This window comes from Pezoporus wallicus, unplaced genomic scaffold, assembly GCF_028554395.1.
Source record: "Pezoporus wallicus isolate ANWC-B61680 ecotype Strahan unplaced genomic scaffold, APGP_CSIRO_Pwel_v1 contig_593, whole genome shotgun sequence".
Lineage (NCBI taxonomy): Eukaryota > Metazoa > Chordata > Aves > Psittaciformes > Psittacidae > Pezoporus > Pezoporus wallicus.
In genome coordinates, this window is record NW_026642342.1 from 6,612,170 (window position 1) to 6,622,404 (window position 10,235).

The window sequence follows — 10,235 nt, forward strand, 5'->3', positions numbered from 1 at the left end:
TTTCTAAAGATGACTGATAATATCATTCTAACAAGGATTTCATGAGCATCTAGTCACAAGCATCTTACTAAATGGGATCTCAGGACCATGGGTCTGAAATAATGTTGAAGATACCAGGAAAAAAAGATAGTTAAAGCATGAGGCACCATGTTTTAAAGAGTGAAGGAGAAGTAAAGCACCAGACCAGTTGCTGTTTACCTTTCTTAGCCACTAAATAAAAACCAACATCCTACTTCGCTCCACACAAAAAGCAGTATCCATTTGAGAAAGCCTGTAATTCTTTAAATTAGTCTTAAACTGCCCATAGACACCATGTGCAAGAGTTTTTCTGGTACTTGGCCCCATTTCAAAATTAATTGTATTTTTGCATATACATATGTGCATACACACACATGCTATAAAACCAATACATGAAAACACTGCAATACTGCTACTGCTTTTTTGCACCACTGCTGGAAAAGCACAGATTTATTAAGAGTTTTAAGCTTACTGACAAAATGCTCATTCTTGAGACTAGTCAGGAATAGATAAAGCTAAATCCTGTGCCAATAAGTAGTAACATCCACTCACTAACATTAGCAGGAAATAGGTATCTGTGTAATGAAACCTCTTGTCAATAGAGATGACTTGAGCTTCAGAACACTAAAGCAAGCAAGTCTATGAAGCAATTGTTATCCATTTGCTAATATACCTGTTCTTTCCAAACACAGTGCTCCACAGGCTCCCCGAGGATGTTTTATTACAACAGGAAATTCTGTTTTCTTTTAATGTCACAAAACTCCTTCTGACTGTTTTTCGTCTCCAGTTTTCTCACAATAAGAGAGTGTTTCTTCAAAGCAAACCTTCAAGATTTGCCTTCAATAATTCAGTCCTCCAGATGGATTTTTTTGTGTGTGCTTGGTTTTGTTTTGGGTTTGGGGGTCTGTGTGTGGTTTTTATTTGTTTTTATTTTTTATTTTTTTTAGGATTTCATCATATTCTGGTACTGGGGGAAGATTTTATAGATTCTACAAAACTCATGAACTGAATTGCACAGTTTTAGCACCTTCTACAGCATGTTATTTATGTACATTCACAGGTGACTAGGACAGATGTGGTGCATTATCTGATTCAGTACCCACGGAAGGAAGCTGGAGAGAGTTTTGTACAAGGTTATTATGAGAGGCTTTCAAAGAGAGAAATGTTGTAATCTATCAGTTCTCATTAGCAACATTAAACTGTGAACCCAGTAATATTTTGGTCACCTCAGTATAGCCAAGGGGAGCAGAGAATATGAAGTCCCATGGGGCAGATCCCTGCAATCAGAGCTTGATTCTGCTTTGGAAGATCAATTTGCTTTCTATTAAAATGAAGGAAGAAAGTGTCCTTTATGTTTTAATTTTTCCTCAATGCACTCTGCTGGTCTCATACTGTCAAACACACTCTTGCCCAAGAAGCAGTCAAAAATCCGGTTAAGCAAACATGACATTCCCCAAGAGAGCTGCCTTGCATGCACAGTGGTGGCACTCTAGTCTGCTCTGTTTAAAATCCACTGCAGCCCTTCTGAGTGAGCAGCCCTTGTACTTAACATTCACAAGCCTTGTTTATAAAAAAGGCTTTAATTAACATCCCAGACAAAAAAATCCAGGCCTGTAAAGATACTATAAAACTACACAAGAGAATACTGAATAAAGAAGAAATAGTAACATGCAACAGGAAACAACTTTTCCAGCTCTGTGCAACATCCACAGGGAACTGAGAGCATGCAGCAACTATCAGATTCAAGCCATTGATAATTCTTTTTATCCTGTTCATTTCAAATTAAACTTCCAGCATGAATCATTATGCAGAATATAAGAATCAGATCCACATGATTATTTTCACAAAGTTCACACTTTCTGCAAACTCCACATCTTTGCATCTATTGTGCACAACTCCTCCTTGTCAGTTGGACTCCTAAGAGCCAGGAGCCACTCATAACAAGCTGGCTTGCTATGAGTGTTCCCAGTGCAAGCAAGAATTAAGAACTACAGCATGAACATGTCCACCTTCGCACATGCCCTCCAAGAGTCCAGGTGGAAAAGGAAGAAAATGGCCTTTGCAGGGTGTCCGCGGAAACAACGTGTCCAGCACACAGCAGGCTCCTGGAGCAGTGTGCTCCCAATGACACCGTCTTGTGTGTATAAGAAGTCCCCACCAGCAGCTCCCTCCCACTTCTCTGGGGGCACTCCAGCTCAAACACCACTGCCAACCTCCAGCAAGGCAGCACTTCCTCTGCAAACAGCATCCCAAACCATTTTAAGTTTTACAACGTAAAACTGATTGTAACTAGAGAACAAGTTGCTGTAACTGCAAGTTATTATAATTGCCTATTCAACTACAGTATAAACTGAGAAAAGTTTATATTATAAACATTCCACATGGCATTCTTGGGAAGACTGAAACAGCTAATTGGGCAGTGGCTGAAGGTGCCCATCCTGGGAAGCTCTGTCCTGGTGGGCAGGCTGCACCATCCTGCACTGGTCCTGTCTTCCGTATCACAGAACTGTTCCTTCCCTCAGACTCTGAAGACAACATTTTCTATCCTGAAAACCTGATTTACCGTATTCAGAAAAGCCATTTTTGCTCTCGAGACTTAAAAGGGCTGCGTGTTTCTTTGGAGGTAATATACATCACACAGAATTTTAAATCTTGTTTTTCATAATACATCATCATCTAGATCTTTCTCAACCTAACCCTGCTTTTCTGAAGGACTCCTGAAATGTGAAAGTTTGTGTCTTCACTCTGCTTGGTCTGTTGTTTGTATGCTCGCCTTCAGTTTTTCCATCTACTGCACTTATTTTAGGACTCTGCATTTCAAGGAAGTCAGGAAAGATTATAGTTCCTGGTATCTGGAAAATATGTCTTCAGACAAACTCTAGTAGTCTGCTCAGTCTCAGCTTTCTCTCCACCAGCATCTGCAGCCAGGCAGGGCATCCTGCAGCATCACCCAGCTGGCACATGGTGGATCAGGCCAAGGGATTTGAAAATCCTTTGCTGCTTCTTGTGGACCAAAGACTTAGTCCTTCCAGAAATAATCCAGGTAGCTTCTTTCACAACCAAATGCTTAGTTTAAATAAGTTTTATTTCAGAAGCTGACAGCTCCACTGTACTTCCCTCTGCCTTCCCACCCCTCTAAATATGGTGGCAGTGTTTGAACAGCCCCTACATGCCACACTGGCATAACAAGACTGGTCTGTGAGTTTTCCTGTGTGAACTAATCATCTAATAAAGCTCAGAAATGTAGTAATGACTGAAATATGTACAATAACTATTGGAATCCTTCCTAAGAACCGCTGTTGTCTGCTGATGTGTTTGATAGGCCTCTGCTAATGGCAACTTATATCAGCAGAAGGCATCTACAGTGTTTTCTTCAGCACTGAATAACTCAGACCTTTGTGAACAATGAACAGGCAGAAAAAACCCTAAACATTTAAAGATCCAGCATCTTTGAAGAAAGACATCACCTAAATATGAGTTAGTCCTCATGAACACAAAGTTGACCATTGTCAATCAAAACCTCCCACAAAAGACTACATGAAGAGATGACAATAGCCTTCATGTACCTATGTGACATCAGAAAACTGTATTCAGGCTAAATAAAACAGCTCTGCATTTCAGAGAAACAGAACCAGAAACTACTGCCCAGGATAAGGGGTGATAGAGGGCAAGGCTTGCGCTATTTGAATCTCAACTATGTGGCTTCAGCTCTTCTCTCAGAGATGGAGCACAGACATGAGCTGGAGCACTGAGGGGTTGCAGTGATGGGAGCTGCGCTGCAGAGTGAGACAGAGCCCCATTCCACACAGCGGCTTGCAGAGCTGGGGTACAGGACCCAGGCATGGCACTCACTGGAAGGCAGGCTTGGGTAACCAGCATTCTGCTCATTTCCAGGGTCTGAGGAACAAGGACACTGTGTGCTATTTTTTTTGTGAATAGAGCAGTTGCATTTCTGCCAAGGAAACACATGCTCCTGCCAGTGTCTGCCCTGGCTGGTCTCCTGGGCAGAGACAAGAGCAAACAAGTGAAGGAGGCCCAGCACCCTTCTCCTCTTCCCCAGCTAGTGACATTTGTGAGCATAATTATCCCCATCAGTTCCTGTTTCACCAGAAGCAGGAAAAACCACCTAGGTGCTTAAATCAACTAAGTACATCAAGTGTAGAGGCTAATAAAGCTTTTTATTGAAGACTGAAGTTAGATTTCAGTCTGAGTGGTTAATGTGCTTTGGTCAGCTGTTTGTTTTTCTCGTCAGTTTGCTCCTGACCACTTTGTTTGCTGTGAGGTATTTGTGTCTTTTTATTACTTTTATTATTTGAGACATAAACCAAACACACTTTCCACCCTAACTAGCAAAACAGTCCAGTGCTCTGTTTCTCTTAAACAGGAATGGTCTGGAGGCATGACAGCTATCTTTCCTCTCATTAGGTTAGCCCTTAAACAGGCAAGACTTTCTCCAAGGCCAACTGTCTGGATCCGTCGCTGCAGACTGTGTCAGCAAGCTCCTACCACCATATCAACATGATGAAATATCAGTTCCAGCCTAACTTGTACTGCTTCCCAGCATTGCTAATGGTTCAACAGCCTCAGTAACGCAAGAGATTAACGATAACCAGCAGTCTGCCACTCAATTTTTGTACATTATTCACTCAAGTAGGATATAAATCATCAAAAGCAACAAATTAGTGACTGTCATAAAAAGAGTTTACATATTAAATTGTGTGCTACCCTGGAGATTTGACTTTGGAAATGGAGTATCGTGGACTGTTCATATCTAAAACTGCTCTGAAAGAGCAAGCAGGGAAGACCTCCTCTCAGAAAGCTTTCTGACGGACTCTGCTCTCCCAGAGCAGAAATGATGCCAACTTGAATTTCTGCTGTATAAAGAGGGGAGAGGAAGGAAGAGACTGATTGAGAGTTTGTTTTAAGTCCATGTTGGCAACTATTGCAATTTTATCACCACTCTTCAATTTTGTCCTGGGGACCTATTTAATAAACCCCTCAGATTTCATTAAAAATAATACGTTTGTAGCTGTCCTTGAGAGAAGTCTTCTTTAATTCTATAGTAACTGCTATGCAGATAAGAGACCAGAAATCCATGCCAAGTTTTAGCCACTGAACATGACTTGCAGTGACTTTTCTCTCCTAGTATATGCTTTGGCATGGGTTTCAAAACCTACTAGAGAAGCAGGCTAAGTACCAGGAGTAGCTTGCTCTCTCTGAGCTTTGTGCTCCAAATCCTGCACCACAAAGCTTCAGCAAACTTGACAGTGTGAGGCCCAACTTAACAAGATTATTACTAGATGTGATTGGAAGGCCTGAAATATAGCACTAACTGCATGCCATATCCAGTGGGACATGAGGGTAAAAAAGAAGAGGGTGTTGTGGGAAGGGAGGAAAAAAAGAAATAAGGAAAAAAACAGGGAAAAAAAGACAGACAGACAGGTGAGCAGAAAATACAGCTGGAAGTATGGGGAACTAAGCCTAGTTAAGAGCAGGAATACCTGAGCAAAGCAGCTAGGGACAAGTATATGAGAGGGAGTTCTTGCCATGTTATTAATGACATGACAAATGCTCACAGCAAATTCAAACAAAAGAACTTGCCTTGTCCAGCTATCTGGGCAAATTCATTTCTGCTGGTGCTCATTTTGGCCAATTCATCCATACAGAAGATGACAACTCCTTCCTGGAGCGGCAGCAGGACAAGTTTTGAATCTCCCCAGACACCATGATTTCCTCTCTTTTTAAATTAAAATCCTTTCAGCCTTCCACCCAAACACAGGCAGAGGAAGAGAGAGAGGTTGGGAGGTGCGCAGATTATAACAACCCCTCACATGTACAAGAGGTGAACAGGGTACTGTACAGCATACTCAAGGATCTTTAGACCTTCAGATCCACTTTATTTGCCAAGGTAGAGTAGATTTCATTACCAACAGGGATGGTAAGAGGATTCAGACACTGCTGCTTTAGATACTGTACCTGTGCTTACACCAAACACACCACCAGATTCAGGGTAAGATTCTTTATACAGCCAAACGCCAATAGTATAATAAGTTCCATACTAGGGAAAACTGCTGAACAAATTGTATTCTTTCACATCAGCATTTGCTTCTAGCAGTTGTTATTGCAGGGACACTACAAAGAGAAGTTGCTGTTAATGACCTTCTGTATCTTAATTGATCTTAGCTTCCTTATCCAAGGCCAGGCAATGTGGTCTGCTAGTCCTTGAGTTAACACTGCATGGACTGTTGAATTCACCCTTATCTGTGCTAACACAGTAGAGATCTAAAAATCTCAGTACATAGCTTTGACTCTCAGCATGCATGAGAATCTGGCAAATTCCAATGAGATTATAAAATGCAAACCCTCCAATGTAAATTACAAAACAGCCTCCTGAGAACAAGCTCAATGGCTTCAAAATCAATACTCCACAGGGGGCTAATTGTGGCAAAAAAAATGTGTTGAAATTCTTGTGTCCCTGATGGGCTTCCAGCTTTCATTTTCAGCTGTAAACAGTCAAGGAAATAATGTTTGAGTTCTCCCTTTCCCTAGAGGAAGGGATACATAGAGCTTTCCAAAGCTTTGTGGATTCCTTTGGCACCTCCTAATTGAGATCTCCCCTTGCCAAAGAATGAGTATTTTACTTTGTGATTGTTCTCAAAAATGTGCTACGATGTACTAGACGTTTGGTCAGCATTACATTCGTTAGTGTATTTCCATGGGCTTGACAGCAAATCTATCCCTAGCTGCATGGCTTGTAATGGACAGTAATCAAGGCTACATATAAAATGAAGTTTCCGAGCATAGAATCACAGTGATGAAATATTGCAGTTATCCAACCTTTGAAACTGTGGCCTTGGAGAAAGGACATACCGAACTGCCTTACCCAGAGATGCCGTTTGCCCTGTGTCTGAGAACAATGTGAACCATGACCATGACAGGGAGGTTTTGATAGAGGTTCTGCCAAGTAGATTAACTACAAGCCTCAGTACAGACCCACATAGAAGCTGTATGGCTGCCAAGTAGGATAGGCCTGGAGAAGAGGCATCTTGTCTTACATTTTCTTTGAAGTGTACTTGTCCTCAGGTACACGATGTAATCAGAACTGGATAATCACCACCTAATCTGCTTACTACCTTGAAAGAATAGCTCCAAGTGCTGTGGGATTAAAAGGGGCTGCCTAAGCAAGTGGTGGGCTGCACAAGGATTTCAGCCATGGCCTCTGGACCATGCCTGGTGGTCATGGGTTCATGTTCAGCCCACATTTAGGGTTATGAGAGACACACAGCTCCAAGCAGGGCCAGAATGCAAAGGGGCAGCCAAAAGAATAGGTTACCAAAAATGAACTCTTGGCATATTTTTCTGGGCCATAACTGGGCATTATTATATACTGATCAGCCAACACCTGGAGTTAGTGTTAGGGCAAGCAAGAACTCCTAGGGTTAGGAGCACCAGGGTTGCGGAGGGAAGGATAGGCTGTGCAAACATTTTAACCCTGACAGCTTCAGGGCCATAACTGGGAGTCATGGGCTCAGCCCATGACTAGAGTTCAGGTTCAGGTTTTGGGTCAGTGTTTACCTGGGCTTTTTCTCTCTGCTAACCCTGAGCCCAAGTATAATAAAACCTGGACTGAACCTTTTTCCACATCCACCAGTCACCCCCTAAATTGTCATGGACAAAGTCCTCATGCAGCCCACCCCTTCCTTTGGTAACCACTTTTTGCCTCTACACCACCTGGAGCCCTTGGCTTTTTCCACTTACTCTAACTCTGGACTTGTCTTCGCCACATTCCCCAAGACCAATGGAGCTTTATCAACAGCTGATTCATATTGCTCTTTTTCACTTTAATAATTAGTCTTGGCAAACCCAGCCTAGTCCTGCATTGTGATCATTGCTAATCTTAGGGCAGTTCCACTGACTCTGGAAGTTCACTATCCTGGCCCTGAGTATAGCCTGTATTTCGTGGGAAGGAAAGAGACAGACCAGCTTGCAGTCTGCTAGCATTGCAAGCTGTAAGCACAGTGCTGTTGTAAACTGTATTTGTGGACATTTTCTTGTCTTAGCTTTAGTATTTTATGAGTTGAAGCACAAATATTGCTCTACTACCTGAATGCTCTAACTGCTTCTATCCATCATCCCTCAGTTTGAACCCTTGTCTTTGGTGCTGGAGTAGGGCTCCAGAGAATAAACAGCTCAGGAATGCTACACTGCTTGCTGGAGTCCTAAAATAGGAAAGTGGGTGAGATAGTGTTTCTATGTAATGAACTATTTGCAGAAGGGAAGGGAACAAACAATGCTGTTAATGCTGTCAACAACTGCAGACTTGTAAACACTAAAATAAGTAAGGCAGCTGGCAAAAACCTCTTCAAGAAAAACTACAGCAAACTTCTGACTCCAAAAGCAGAAGTAGAGATCGGTTGGCACAAACAGCGTACTGTATATTGAGAAGTAGTCCTCAAGATTCCTTGGGGGTTAGAAGTGTTTTGCAACAAACACCACCTGCAAGAGCACTACAGAACCAAGGGATATCAGGAGTAGCACAGGAAAGGGATGATGATAGAAATCTTGCTGGCCAAGCTCACCATTTTCAGGAAACATTACAATATCACATACTGAAGTGCCTGGGTTAGAATCATAGAATAGTTAGGGTTGGAAAGGACCTTAAGATCATCTAGTTCCAACCCCCCTGCCATGGGCAGGGACACCTCACACTAAACCAGCTCACCCAAAGCTCTGTCCAACCTGGTCTTGAACACCGCCAGCAATGGAGCATTCACAACAGCCCTGGGCAACCCATTCCAGTGCCTCACCACCCTAACAGGAAAGAATTTCCTTCTTATATCCAATCTAAACTTCTGTTTCAGTTTTAACCCGTTACCCCTTGTCCTGTCACTACAGTACCTAATGAGGAGTCCCTCCCCAGCATCCCTACAGGCCCCCTAGGGTTGTTTTCCTTGATTTACCGTTTGATTTTCCATATGGTTTAGTAATAAGCCACCTTATTTCGTAGTACCATTTAACGTCTCTAGGAAATCTGTTATAAAATGTTTCCTCAAAGCAGTTTGTAAGCAGGTAACAGAAACTCCATAACACTGGCTCTGTGCATACAGCAGAGAGAATTAACCTATTCCTGGCCATCTGCCATAAAACAGTCTCTCAGGTCTGCTTAGCAGACAAAACAGCATGAAAATGGCGGCCAAGATGGCATAGTTGTACCAACCTCTTGTAACTCCATAAACAAAAAATTAGTTGGTAGAAACAGAGCACAGGTTGCAAAAAAATACCCCCAAATATCTATTGCCTCAACAAGCCATTTGCCGTTAAAACAGATGCTGTACCTAGGTTACTTTCCATTGTACAAGTATTTAGAAGTATTTAGTGAGCTCAGGCCATTGCACAACACTGTCTGCACAGAGAGGGAGGAATTAGTTTTTCCAGACTTGGAGCTGTATCAGAGACAGCTGAGATGCATTCACAGCTGGTTCTTTTTGGACCCAGCACTGACATGAGTGAGCACTGAGCAGCAAGTGATCTGGTGCCTGTTTGTCAGTGGAACTTAGAGCAGACCAGGACACTGCAGTCATATAAAAAGTACCTCAGACACAGTTACAGACTAAAGGAAAAAAAAACCATGAAACAAGCAAAGAAAATCACTGCCAACACACAGATTTAGTCATCTGAAGAAGTTTAAGCAGCAATAAATAAATGTAGCAATGGCAATCACTGGCTATGATTCCCTATTGGTATCTACAGCTAAATTTGATTTCAGCTCTTTCTGCCAGCATCGTATACCAATTCCCCTGTTTTTTATTCAAACCAAGACCATGCTGAAAATTAACCAAGTTTATGGTGCTCTTGAATCACCCTTTGCCACTGTCCTCCTCTTTCAAACATGATGACATTAGACTGCCTTTGCAGGCCTGTGCCAAGCTAACAAGTCTTAGGTACTTCCTAAGCATTTTGGTATGGATCAGTATCCTCAATCTTGCTCCATATAGAAACATGGAGAAATTTAATGAATCCATACATTTTAATACATTTTCAGAGTTGCAAAATGAAAGAAGTGTAGATTGATACTATAGCCAAAGCTGTTTATGTCTGCGTGTACTAATTTTTCCTCTATTTACCTTTTCTCTTGAAACCTCATTCAGTGACCAGAGTTGCTTAGATAAACAGCTAAGCATATCCAAAAAAAACAACAGATGAAGTCTAAGAAAACT

At 42.0% G+C, this 10,235-nt stretch overlaps 1 long non-coding RNA gene across 1 annotated transcript in view; it reads right to left on the bottom strand.

The window, feature by feature from the left end:
* LOC130609812 (uncharacterized) overlaps nt 1-10,027 on the bottom strand; it is a 41,111-nt gene extending 31,084 nt beyond the window's left edge. Inside the window, exon 1 of the long non-coding RNA XR_008974880.1 lies at nt 9,880-10,027. This is a non-coding gene — a long non-coding RNA (uncharacterized LOC130609812). The remainder of the gene's footprint in view (nt 1-9,879) is intronic.
* Between the last annotated feature and the right edge of the window lie 208 nt (nt 10,028-10,235).